Below are 14,295 nucleotides of genomic sequence, written 5' to 3'. Positions count from 1 at the left end.
TTCTTCACTCCCATTTTGTGTTTCCCTTGAGGTCCTTGAACAACTGCAGTAATTTTGGGAAAGCAAGAGATTAGCCTTGGGCACAGAGGGGAAAGCCTGAAAGGGAAAGAAGGACTTGCACCGTACATGGGCTCATGTGTATGCTGTGTGTCATCAGGTGACACTATCATCAGCATTATGGGGATTAAGTTTGGGGAGTGTATTTGTGTGTTGCCTCACCTAATGGAGAAGGTGTTGATCTCTAATTCAAACTACTGATCTCAGTATCACCACGTGGCAAGAAGTTCTCTGCTAGATTGATATAATACTTTGCCAATCGTATGTAGGTAGCAGTGTTATGACTGTACTATTGCTACTATGAGATTAGATGTATTAAATTCTTGAAGTTTTAAGATCACTCTTATTCATCAGTAGTAATTGCTCAAGCTAGCTGAAACACTTGCTTCTGAAGAAAAACACCCTAAACTCCCTGAATTCATCACCAGAGTGGCTGGCACAGCCCTCCTTGTGGGTAACTAATGTGAGAAGAAAGTGAGCCCCATTAATTTCTGTTAATGGATGCCTTCCTGAGTCACTGTCTGACTTTGGGTGAGCCATTTGCTTTCCTGACACCTTGAATCCATCACACCTTGGCACAATGCAGTTGTTGCTCCTCAGCATGCCTGGTCTTCAGCTGATGAAAGGCAGCAGTGGCACTGATTTTATTCATTGCCTGATCGATCAATGTTTTTACACTTCTGAATGTCATTCTTCTAAATTAATTACAGTTAAGCATGTAGTAAGAACACTCAATGAATTGTTTCTATATATAAATGTTCTATATTATTTTATAGTATTTTCTTTGTCTATTTCTGCAATAATTACTAGTGACAACAAGGAGAGAAGACCATGGCTTGAAAGGTGGTTATGTAGGAGGTGGGGAAGCTCTCATAGAAGCGAGATACCTTTTATTGTACCCTGTGTGCTGTGCTTCCTCCATCCCTTATGAGTGCTTCCTTCCCTATGCTGCCTTCAGGCCCAGGCAGCGTGCAGGGTTAGCCCAGCACAAGCATGCCAAGAGCCTGCACAGCTATGCCAGAGCATTTCTCGGACGCATTTTATCAACCTTCTTCTTAAGCTGCTGCTTTATTTTTAGTCTGCACAGATGGCGGGCTTAAGAGGATGGTGAAGAATGCTCCTGCATCCCATTTATTTTCTGTAAAGCCTTCGAGCTGTGGAGTGCTTTGCTATTTTATTTTATTTTATTTTATTTTATTTTATTTTATTTTATTTTATTTTATTTTATTTTATTTTAAATATTTATTTTATTTTAAATATTTATTTTATTTTAAATATTTATTTTATTTTAAATATTTATTTTAATAATAATTTTATTTCAATAATTATTTTATTTTATTATGTGCAATGGGCCATTTCCAACACATTAATTCTGACTAGGTTGTCAACAGCAAGGGTCAGCCTAACCAGGTTTTGACTTTTACCAAGGATGGGGAATGGGAAGCAAGGGCATCACAAAGCAAAGCAGAAGGAAGTTCCTTAGAAGAGAGGCTTTGGCTTGGACAGGTGAGTAGCAGAAGTGTCGCTGTGCATACCAGCAACATTTTATATTGTACAAGGGCTGTGTGTCCTCTGCAGCCTTTCCTGAACCCAGAAGGGTGACAGTCACGGTAATCTCAGCACAAGTTTTCAAGTCCCTTGACTTGAAAGCCAAGAGCCACGCAACTGCCTGCAAAGACACACCGTGAATGATGGCAGCAACTGCATCAACTAGGGAAGGAATTTCCTGAAATGTACCATCCCTAAGCACACTCACATGAAAGTAGCACACTGGCTCCTTGTGAGGGGCAAGAGTAGCTGCCATAGGTAGTGCACACCGTGCTGCGGGCTTTCTGCATTGCACAAGGGTGCGGAGCCTTCATGTTTGGAGGCATGTTGCTTGGTTTCTACTAAATTTGGAGACGCTTCCTCAAATTCTATTCACGTTGAGCACACTGCTTCTACAGTGATTTACAGACAGAGCTGTGAAGTCAGTTGGTGAGAGGGAAATTAATGTACGAGTCCATGGAAGGAGGAAAAGAACAAAAATTGATCTCAAGTGCATAATGCTGAGTGTGCGGAGTAGTGGCCTGGCCATCATCCAGAAAGGGAATTGGAATTGATTAAAATAGCTTTCCTTGACGCATTTGTCCCAGACCCTGGAAAGCTCTGGCAGAAAAGGGGCACTGCATCTCCCACTGCCCGGCCAGCCAGGGAGCCTCGAAGGGTCACGAGATGGCACATGATAGCTTTCCCCCAAAGCCAGCATGTACTGTGTAAAAGCAGCGGCCTGCCTGCCCTCAGGTGGGGCACGGTGAGAACCTGCTCCACGGTGGATCTTCTGTGTGGATTAACGGGCTACCCAGGTGGCTGCGCTGCCAGAGGAGGGAAAGAATAAACCTGGGACAAATGGTGTGGCTAAAGGCGCGTTGGGAGCAGGGAAATCGCTGAGGGACTTACTGACTTGATGCTTTTAAACACATCATGAGGCCTATGACTGCAAAATCCTCAGACAAATTATACTGCTTGCTTTCTGGCCCATTTTGGCGATGAGGTCGAAGAGGCTAAATAATATTATATTTGCCAACACTAGTTATAAAGATGTCAGGTAAAAAGCTTTATAGTTTTTATTAAGAGCAATTTCCCTCACCATTTGGAGCCTAGTAAAGCTGCCAGTGAATGATTATTAAAACCTTTTAACTGGATAATGAAATATTTTGCTTCAGTGATTAGAGATGAAGCTAGGGAACTGTTGAATGTGTGACCTTGTGCTGGAGGCATGGAGGCAGGGGCTCAAGCACGACGCCATCCTGCGGCCCACTGCTGTGGTATTCCTGTGGGGCACAGGCCTCTCTCCCTCTCCTGTCTGGCCTCCCTGCTTGTGTTTAGAAGGAAATGATCCATTTCAAAGGTTTCAGGCACACATTTTCCATTTCAAGCTTATTTTACCACTGTGAATCTGAACTATGTGTATAATGCAGGCACACGTGTGTGTGTATATATGAATGTGCATGCGCCTGGTGTGGGGGTGACACAAGGTGCCATGACGTGCAGGCCCATGCTGCCGCCTCGCAGGCTGCGTCCCATTGCTTGTGGTGATCCTGCCTCACCCTGCGGGGCACAGGCAGTGGGTAGGACTGGCTACAGCCACAGACAGGTTTCTCTTGTGAACAGCCTTCAGGTGGTCAGACGTGGAGGCCAGCACAGCTCTTGGGCTGCATGGAAAGCTTGGCCTGGGTGCACCAGTGTGCAGCGGGGCCATGAATTGCATGGACATGCTCTCTAGCTTTCAGGGCGTTGCCGTTGCAGCTCCTAGTGTTGCTGGGGCGGCACTTGACTCAAAGAGAGGCATTTATCAACGTGCTTGACCTGTTTCCTTCTTTGAATGGTTGGGCCCGTTGCTTCTCCAGATGCTCACTTACATCTGCCCACTTCTGAGCTGAACGTGCTCCTGGTATATGCAGATGCTGTTACAGCTCTTTGGGTGAGTGTTTGAGCTGTGTATCTTTTTCTGGTTGTCCTCCCGATTTTCCTGTTGTGATCTAGATATTGTAGGATGGCCAGATCATTGCTGGGTAGTACCATTGTGAGGGAAAACTCAGGCAAAACAACCCTACTCTTGACTGTTCAAATGCATTTCGCCTTGTCTAAGCACTGTTGGCCACCCTTGTAGCTGATAACTCAGGAAGAAAGTATTTTGGATCAGATTTAGGTCTTTCTACAGTGCTCTATGACAAGTAGTTGCTGTAAGTGAATGTGCTGTCATATTTTGTAAGGAAGGTCCAGAGTCTTGCACTTAATGTAAAAGATCTAAATTTAAAGGCCTGGGTTTTCTAGAATAAAGCCTACAGTGCAGTTGCCTTATACCAGTAATTAATGGCCCTTTTTTGAAAGCAAAACATATGATAAACTAAAATTCAGGCAGGTCATTAGAAGTGCAAATACATTCCTAAAATTTTGTTTGGTGTTTTGTTCAATCTTGAACAGGAACTACAGTTTGCTGAAACTTTGGAAAAGGACAAGTAGATGCTGAATATCAGATCCAGAGTGAAGGAGCAGGCATTCATAGGTAGGTTCATTCCCTCAGCAAACAATGCTGGAGCTCTTGTATTTCCTGCTAGAAACCCAGAAAAGCCAAGCTACCATCTCTTACTGAATGAAGCTGAGCTCTTTTACGTGCCAGATCTGCTAATATTCCCTTGCCATGCTGGGAAATACCAAGCAAGCACAGCTCTTTCCCTAGGACATGTTTTTCAGGTCTGTTGGGCCCCCCCGCCTTAAGTGTGTTGTTCCATGTCTTAGCTCATCTGCTTACTAGTTTTCTTCAATGGTATATGTTTATTTAACCCACATGGTACTGGGTAGATATGTACTCATTACCATGTGTACTACTTCTGCTCTAGCATTGTTATTAATGTTGCTATTAGTCAAGCTTATGTGTTCCTCTGTGTCAAACAGCCCTGGACATTGGCCTGCACACGTTCTAGCCTAATAAGCATTAGTAGCTTTATGCTCAAATTCAAGATCAATTTCTATTCCCAGGAAGAAAGAGTGCTATTACCATTTCTGGTAAAATGTAAACTACTGCATGTATCATCTTACCCTGAATTCAACTATTTATGCCAGCAAGAAAAAGTCTTGATTAACTAAACCTCTTAGGGCTCTGGCACCCTTATATTTGCACAACAGTGCAGGAAACCTTAATGTGGTCAACAAAGCCCTCATAAAAATAAAGGCGACCAAAATCTTCCTTAATGTAGTAATATAAGAACTCAAATACAGGCTGGTAGTATTCCAAGTTTATAATAACATTTCTCTACTAAATATTGGGTGTTATTTCCTTTGCAATGTGGAAACAAATTCTCCAGTGAGCTTGTTCTACCTGACTCTATTGCTTTTAAAATTGCATTATTGCTAATTTGCACTTGAATAACCTTTTCCTTCTGTAAGCCTTAGATGTTAGTTTTGGCCTTCGGCTTTTCAAGCTGAAAACTATGCATTGATACAAACTCAAATGTTCTTACAGTGAAGTTGTAAATATCCATATTATAAAGGAAAATGCTCTTTATATCAAAGGACTCTAAACATATTAGAAATGGTTGATTAAGTCCTGCCCTTTATTAGCCCTGATGCGTAAACACGGCTCTTCTAACATCTGCTTCTGATTTTAATAGTTAGGCATATATGACTAGAAATAGCCGCCCTTACCAAATTAAGATCAAGAATCGTGGGCAGTAGCAGTACCTGCTAGCCGAGGTAGTAAGCAAAACTGACAAATGATGATTCAAGTCAGGAACTGAGCACTCTATGTGTGCTCACCAAGAAAGCAAAAGCAAGGGGTTATGCCCAGCAGATCTTGGCTGCAGAACCAACACTCCCAGTCTGGACAACTCTGTCCATTGCTCTGCATCACATGCACTCTGTGAGCAGCATCTCCCTGCACACACAGGCTGTGCTTGTCCCCATGTCCTGCTGCCTGGGGCACTCCCCAGGTTCCCCATCACTCCTGGGCAGGCAGCAGGAGGGGTGGCTGTGCCCAGGCTTCACTCTGTGCTTATGCCCTTATGACCTGGCACATTCAGGAGCCTGCGACACCACAGGTTCGGCTCAGGAGAGTTTCCCCATCACTTATACCTATTGTTAAAATTAGCTAGCTTTCAAAATGAATATTATATATGTATTAATGATAATATATGATAATAATACCTTGCTACCACACCTTACCACATGGAATGCACATACCTTCCCTGAATATAAATGTCTTAGCTGTGCCTGGAAGAATTCACTCACGCATGCTGTTTGCCAATGCATTTGTGGTTTTGTTTGTTTGTTGTTTAAAAAGTTTTGTTTGGAAGCAATCAAGGAAACGTACTTAATGTGAAGTAGAGTGCATTAGATGAAAAATGAGGAATATCCAGGAAGTGCAAGAGCTGTCAGGAAAAAGAAACTGTTCTGAGTAAAAAAGGTCTGGTGACTGCTGACCAGCTGGAGACCAGCTTGTTGTCCTCTTTGAGTGTTTCCACCTTCCTCTTCATCAGTGCAAGCAGGTGTCAGCCACCTGCCTGCACCTGTACTCGCCTGCATCCCTCTGCAATCCTGTCCTGGGTGAAAAAGTCATTCAGTTGCCTCCAGAAACATTACAGAGATCTCCGGCTAGCGGTGATGCAGCCCCTCTGGGAAGCGCCTGCACGGGGTGGCTCCTCCTCTGCTCTGCCTGAGGCAGGTCACCGGCCCAGCCCTCCAGGAAATAACTGAATGGTGGCCAGATGCCTCTGTCTGGGCATCCCCTGTCTGGATAGCATGAAGGTGGTGGGGAACGTGTAAGGACTCATGGCCATAAAGATGTCTAACAGGCTTGGGGAAGGCAAAGCTCTAAAAAAGAGCTTACATTTGTTTCTCTCTGATTCAGGTGACACAAATTCAGATGACACAAATTCAGGTGTTTGCTTCCTAGCTTTTTGTTTGTTTGTTTTTAATTATTTTTTATCTTTCCCAAGCCAGACTACTGCCAGTACATAGCTGCCTTCCTTGAAATTTATGAACACTTTGGCCTTGTGTTAGGTTTTGCATCTTCCATGTGTGTATCCTGGGTTTTGTTTCTTCGCTCCGGTGTTTCATCCAGTACTCCAATATTAATCCATTACTATTTCTAATGTAAAATAAGTTATAGGCTCCTGTGGCACAGGCCAGAACTGTGATCTTCCCAGCTGCAAGTCCCTCATGTCCATTGTTGCGACGTTCTCCCAGTTTCCAACCTGAATTTATTTGTTGCCAGTCGGTAACATCTTCTCCTAGCACTGACATTCCTTTTAGTTACAATCTCTCTCCTGGCTGTTCACCCACTCATGTGAGTGGGAAAAGCAGACATCTCATTTCAGCCTTCTATTTACTTGGTTAAATAGACCGAGCCATAAAAATCTGCTGTAAGCACCCGCTGCCAGCACCTCGCCCGCAGCTGTGTCCCACACCTATCCTGGCAGCACCAACCACAGACTGAGCTCTCCTGAGCACCCTCAGCCCCCTCACATAATAGGTCCTCAGTCCTCCTTGAAAATGCCTTCCTTTCTTCAGGGCCACACATTATGTACACCTTTATCGAGGCAAAGTTTTCCTTTCTGCCAGCTCCAACAGAGGAGTCCCATGTACTCAAGGCAAGGATTACGTACGCTGTGCTTTGTTCAAGCACATCTTTCCTGTTGCCGTTGTGCTGATCTTTCAAGTGTGTAAGATGCAATTTGATGTAAAGATCTTCCCTGTGAATAAACCAGCCATCTCATCAGCACAAGCAGTTAATACACAGTTTTAGCCCAGTGACTTTTCTTTAAAGGGTTGAAGTCTGCCTGAGGGTATTAAGGCATTATAAAAACACTCTCTTGAGTAAGGAAACGTCCAGAAATGGTGTCTAAAAGGCAAGGTGCATAAATGCTTTGCTCTGAATATACACCACCTGTGCAGAATTCTTCTCTGCAAGAAAACACCTTTTCTAAAAATTGCGAAATATCTTCTGGAAATCACCTACCCTTGTTTTGGGTGCTCCCTATATTGCAGAAAATGACCATTATTACAGATTTCAGATATTTTATGCACAATTGGACACAGAGCTCATATTCAACCATGTTCAGATGAAAAAAGAAATTACTTTTGTTTATTTTTCAGCACTGCATGTGGACTAGTAAGTAAACAACACTTCAGATTCTGTTTTGGTCACCTTCCTATCTGTTCTCTGCTAATAAGAGGTTTTGACTTCTCACTTTGACTTCGTCCCTGCGCAGCTTGAAAGAGCTGATATTAGGTTCAAAGGAGACCTCAAAACACGCCAACAAGGTCAAATCAAAATGAAAAATGAAAGACATCATCGCAATAGTTCCTCACTGATTTTTTTCTTTTTAATGGAGTGCCAAACTTGGCAGTTCTCAAAATCCATTATGGACAAATGAGAGCTCATTTAGGGAGCCATGAATTTTTTACACCCTCGTAACAACACTGTGTTTCCCTCAGGATTTGTTTTGAAGAAGAACATCCTTAAGAAAGTGAATCAAAGACTTCAAAAGGCTGTGCAGCAGAGAGGTTACCTATTATCTCCCCCAAGCCTCCTTTTCAGCTATTTCAAGACTTTCATAAGTTTTAAGAAATTGCTTTAAAATGTTTTTAAGTATGTAAGGAAACTAGGAGATTAGAGACAATTAAATAATGCATAGATATCAGTGGAAAATAACCCATTAAAACATGAATTACATTTTGAGTTTTCTGTATATTGTATTCTCTTCAGATTTTCAAAGCAAAAAGGTACACTGCAACATTTATTCCAATACATTTGTAAGCACATGCAACACTGGTGTCCTATTTGTACATTGATTTCTAATGCTGTCCGAGAACCTTTACATTAAAAGCATACAAGAACTCACACACACGTGCATGTATTCCTTCTAGCATCAGTTGTGAGGAAAACAATTTTTTCCTTGAGAAACCAAATGTCAATTCTGCAAGTACATTTGATAAAAAATCCACCGGCTATTCTGAACTAATACCTAATCTAAAAGCCTTGCAGTCATTTGCAGGTTGGATCTGAAACAGCTGTTGTTCATCGGATTGCAGTGTTTGATTGAAATTGTTCAAAACAGTCCAAGATTGCAGCACTGGCGACAAAAAATACATTCTTATTTAAAAAACATGCTCAATGCAGATGAAGGATCATATGGAGATGCTAACATTTAAAACATAAAATTGCTAAAACACAACCACATATAGACTAGAAAAACATTGCAGTTCTTTAAAGGTTTCTCATTCAATGAATAATTCGTAAAATTATAGTCAGCCTTTTTTTCTGACTTAAATATTTAGGCCAACTTACAATAATAATAAAAAGCTAAAATGACTTCTTGTAAAAGAATGACAATTGTTTAAAATAAATACATATTTTAAGATATTGCTCTGTGACTATGTCCATCACATTCCACTAGATGTCAGCGTTATAGAACCAGCTTCTTCAGACTACAGAATGCGTCCACTGCATTTATTTTTGTTACCTTGTCTTTGATACACAGTACATGTCAACTACATTAATAACTAAGTGTATATTTATGGTAGTAAATTGAACCAAAAATAACAGTCTCATTTCATTGACCCTACACTCACTCCTACCATTTATGAGATTTGAACAAAGGTCTTCAAATCAGTTTCATGACAACAATGTTTTTAAGTGAGATGTAAATCATTTCAGTTTTTCCAACTACTTTTCCTAATGCAGTGATATGGACTTCTCACTTTAGAAGACAGCACAATGAGCTCTTTTTGTCAGATACTGTAATTCCTGGAAGATAAAGCTCTTTGTGTTAAATACAGTGTAGTTCATCTATGTTGAAAATTATAAGGCACACGATTTATTTATTTATTTTTAATCCCTTGTTCTGAAGTACTGTTACTATCTTGCTATTCTGGATGTCCCATCACAGCTACTGTTTTTTTCATGGTTTTGGACACAAGGAATGAAAAACCATGAAATGCATGAAAATACAAAAACAAAACAACAAGAACAACAAAAAAGGAAACAAACAACACAAGAACAAGACAAAACACAACAATGTACACTACAACAGCAATGAGCAAAATCTTCTCTTTGACTAACAAAACATTAACAACTGCAAAGCACTCTTGGTTTTGCTCTGTAAATACCTGACTTTATTTAGATATACAGGTGTTTATCACTAGATTGCCACAGTACCTGAAATAAAACAAAGGCGCTTTTTTTTTTTTTTTTTTTTGCCTGCTATGTTTCTTAGCAAAACAAAGCTGCCAAGTAATTTTGTTGGAAAAATATGAGTGAAATATTAGGTAACTACAAAAAAAGATGAACTAGAACAACATCTGAGGAAGAGAATAATATTTAAGGAACATGTGAAACCAAATGGCAACAGTTCTAGGCATTTATTCCAATATCTTAGAAAAAAAGTCTTCATTGTACCACCATTTAAAGATAGAAAAAACAGTTAAAGCAAAAGACTTTTTTTTTTTTTTTTTCCCCCCACTTCAAACATTATTTATTCACAGTACAAATATGTCCTGCCGGTACATTTTTTAGGCACCAGAGGCACAAGTTCTGCTATGGAGCACTGGTTCCTTTCCTGCCCGTAAAGCTTCTCTTGCCTACAAAAGCTCCAGCCCCCCAAATGTTTCAGTGCCTTATTAAACTGCAGAACAGATCCACAGCTGAGTGCCTCATATAACCAGTAATACTAAGTTGAGAGCATGCATTCCCACACACACGCTCAGCAAAGAAAAAAATTTCAATGATTATTTGAAACCCACCTTAAGGCAAATAGATAAGTATTTTCTACCACCTGTTGAAATATTTTTACCTGTCAAATTTCAAACATGGATCTCAAACTCAGTAAATAAACTAATATGAAGCATAAAGAATGCTTTAACCAGAAAAAAAAAAAAAAAAAGAAAGAAAGAAAAAAGAAAGAAAAAGGAAGTGTTTTTTCCTGACAATAAATCAATGGTTTTGCCTTATTTCTATCTACATTTTGTTAAAGCATTCTATGCTCTTTCAATATACAACATCAGATTGCAAGTTTGGCAACTTTTTTTTTTTTTTTTTCTTAATAAAAATCCAGACAGTGTTCTCTGTTTGCAATCAGAACCACAACCTTAGTGCAATATTATATTTATTTCTTACAGTAATTTTGGTTGCCATACAAGAGTATTAAGGATTGGGGAAAAGTGCAAGTTACAGGAGCTTGATTTTTTAATCAGTCAAAATAAGAGGAATTAAAGCACAGAAATTACAGCAACATAGATAACGTGAACACAAGTTGTTACACAAACTATAGCGAGAAACATATTAATATCTAGAAAAGAAAAGAAAAAATGTAATGGAAAAATTATCAATATTTGTGGCTCATACACATAATCATCGCCAGATCAACTGGGTAATGCTTTTTAAGAACTGAGAAAAAAATCACTATTTTTATTAACTTAAGTACCACAAATAATTAACTTTTGTGATATGTAAATTCTGTAAATCAACAGTCACATCTAGTCATTTTATAATATATGAATTCAACTTAAAATGTTCTCAGACACCTAGGGAAAGGAGTCTGTGCAGTTATACACAATTTACATCTTGTAAGATTTTGGTATTGTATACACAAATATTACAGAAACTAGGCATGTAAATGCAATTTATTTAAATTACAGTATATAAACAAAAGTTGATCCTAAAACCCAGAATATCATAACGTATTTCATAGATCTCTAACAACTTGTTTTTCACTATCATAGTAGCATGAAATAAAAGGGTCTTCTCTCCTCCCCCCAACATTTCCAGACTGACGAAAATACTCGGAGGCAACGTCGTATCTGTTACTATTGCTTTCTGTAGCAAAATCATCAAACAGAGCTAGAGACCGATTCGTCTTGGCAGAGGTGCATTTTATTGGTGAAAGTAGGTCCTCTCAGGTCTCATTACGTTTACTTTGAAAGACACAATGTAAAAATAAACTATTTCATTAGCTCTTTAATGTTTCAAACCTCTTCTCTGCTAATGGTATTGTACCTATGCTTTCAGTACCTGAAAAGATACACGAGCAAGAAACACACCTGTGTAAGAAAGGGATTACCATCAACTGTAGTTTGCTGTGTATGTCAGCACTTGTTAAACTTAAATCCAACAACAAGATAGTGAGTAAAAAGCAGCTTAAAAGTCAACTTCTACATTGTCTTTTACTACCGTCGTTTCTAATGTATTTTCTGGCACATATTATAGAGGTAATATCAACTGTACCCAAAGAAACAAAAAAAGAGCATGGCATTAGTGGTTTATTTACTGAATTCTGTCATATCACCAAATGGAAGACAATGATGGCTAAATTACCATTTTTACACTTCTTAAAGTATCTGATGGCCTCAAGTTGCCTGTATTGACTATCTGAATGAGACTGTCATTTTCTACAACACCTATGGAAAAATTCAGTACTCTTGAAAGTAAAATGCCTTAGTATTTGATTTTTATTACAAGGTTACTTGGAACTTTCAAATACAAATATAGTGTAGTAACAGATGTTAAGTCAAAAGATTTGTTGTTCCGTAAAGGGGGCAGGAGGCTAAATAAGTTTTTTTTTTTTTAATGAGTATCCAATGCATTGGTAACTATAACCACTTCTGAAGAAATATTCATCCTCCTTTGTAGAAGTTCTAGCAAAGATAGAAAATATAACACAGCTCTGCTGGTTCAGATGCATCCAAATGAGGTTGATTTTAAAAAGGTCAAGACTTTATAATTATTCCACAGAAATAGTATTAAACCACAAAAGTTTTTTTTTTTTGTTGTTTTTCACTTTCTAGCACTGAAGTGGCACAAAGGCTGCCCAGTAGACCAGCCACTTATTTTCTTAAAATATTGTGCTTATAAACTATCTGTACAACTATTTAAACTTGCAGTAAAGAAAGATATTTAAAATGCTAAACTTTATGTACTCATACTAGGGCTGTTGCAGACCTAATTAGACACTTGTTCGTGAGCAAAAATAATCACAATAAAAAAATTAGAGATAGGCTGGACCATATGAAGGACCATATCAAGGAAAGAAAGTTCAGGTACCTTGCAAAATGTAAGAGAACCTGAAAGTATGGTAGGTAGGCAGTCTAGCCATCCACACACAATTTACCCACCTTGAACAACTTGAGTATTATGTTAATAAAGACCTACAAAACTCACAGATATTAAGAGGTGTTAATTACAAGGGGAGGTCAAACATGCAGAGAGAGACTTGTTAACTTAAAAAAAAAGAGAAAAAAAAAAAGTCAGATTGACCAAATCTACGTGTTCCCCCCTGCTGACTGAAGTCTCCAGGAAAGCTCTTGGGCTCACCACCCAGGCAATGCTCAGCCACACCGCCAGGTTTGGAGCAGGGCACACTCTCTGCTTCCACCCCACTGGCAGCCGTGCAAGGAGATCACGGGAGGCCAACGGGAAGTGTTCAGCTCCCCATGAAGTGCTCTGTCTGCTGTCCTTGTCAAGAAGCCAATACTTGTTAACAGTGATAAAAATGAGAAACTGGATACCTACCAGTTCCCCTGGCCCCCTAACATGCACATGCTGGGACAATATAGACCTCGTTCCATCTTGGCATTAGCTTTTTTTTTTTTATTATTTACCTTGTTCATTTTTTTAGCAGGCTGAACTATTTCCATTTCTGCTAACAGGCTGAAATCCCTCTCTTAAAACACTGGCACTCTTCCCATTGACTTCAATGGGAACATTCATCTATCTTTTTATTCTTTCTTGGCCTGATATTCAAAATAGCTAAGCACTCACTGAATTAAACGGTATCACTCAGGGTTCAGCATATTTGTGTATCTGACTGTGAAGTCCAAAAGGTGCCTCTGTACATAAAAAACAATTATTATTTTTTTTTTTCTGGCTTGTAGAGTTCATATTGCAACTTAGCAGTAGTTTAGCTGGTTGAAAACTGGGGGTCTCAGGTTCAAACTAGCTTCATTTTATTGTACCTCTAAGTGAGCATTACTTCTCAGTTTTTATGAAACTTCTGCATCGTCTTACAGGTCACAGCAATGGAGCATGTGTTGAACTTGTTCTGCCACCTTGGAAGAATGCTAAGTATAACTGCAGAAATAAAGAAATACCAGGTAAAACAGAGCAAGGTTACCTTTGAACTAATTCCAGCAGAACAACCAGCTTCTCTGCCAATAAATCAGAGAACTAAACTAGTAAAAAACAGTAATATGAACTCTTGTACCTGTCACAATAGTGTGCCTCTGCTAACAAAAACAGATTTGAGTGGTAATGAAGCAATCTGTCCTCTTAAAATAAACTAAGGGTTGGGGAAGGAAGCCTGCTGGGAGACTGAATGAATGTCAAGAAGAGAATACAGTGCCTTTCAATTAAAAAAAATAAAATAAAATTGCTTGCAATTTTAAGATGAAAGAAAACTGGTATGTAATGGTTGCAGCAGAAGGGTATTATCAATAGATGGTAATATTTTTAAAGTTAACAATTTTCTCTCTCTCTCTCATATCTCCCCACAACTTTGAAATAAAATGGCCCCACTCGTGTACATATTTAGATTTACGTTTGGGCATGTAGCATACAGTCTGCATTACCTGAGTACCAGGAATTAAACTGTTTTTCCCCCCCTAATTTTGCTGGCACTCGCAGACAGACAAGGCATTTGGGGTATTTCAGTACCAGCCCATCTCTAGTTATCAACAGAAGTTTGTGAGGCAAAATAGCTATTC

Source organism: Netta rufina, assembly GCF_964035555.1.
Source record: "Netta rufina genome assembly, chromosome: 5".
In the NCBI taxonomy this organism is placed as follows: domain Eukaryota; kingdom Metazoa; phylum Chordata; class Aves; order Anseriformes; family Anatidae; genus Netta; species Netta rufina.
The sequence above is the reverse complement of the archived record's forward strand: the minus strand, read 5'-3'. Positions refer to the sequence as shown.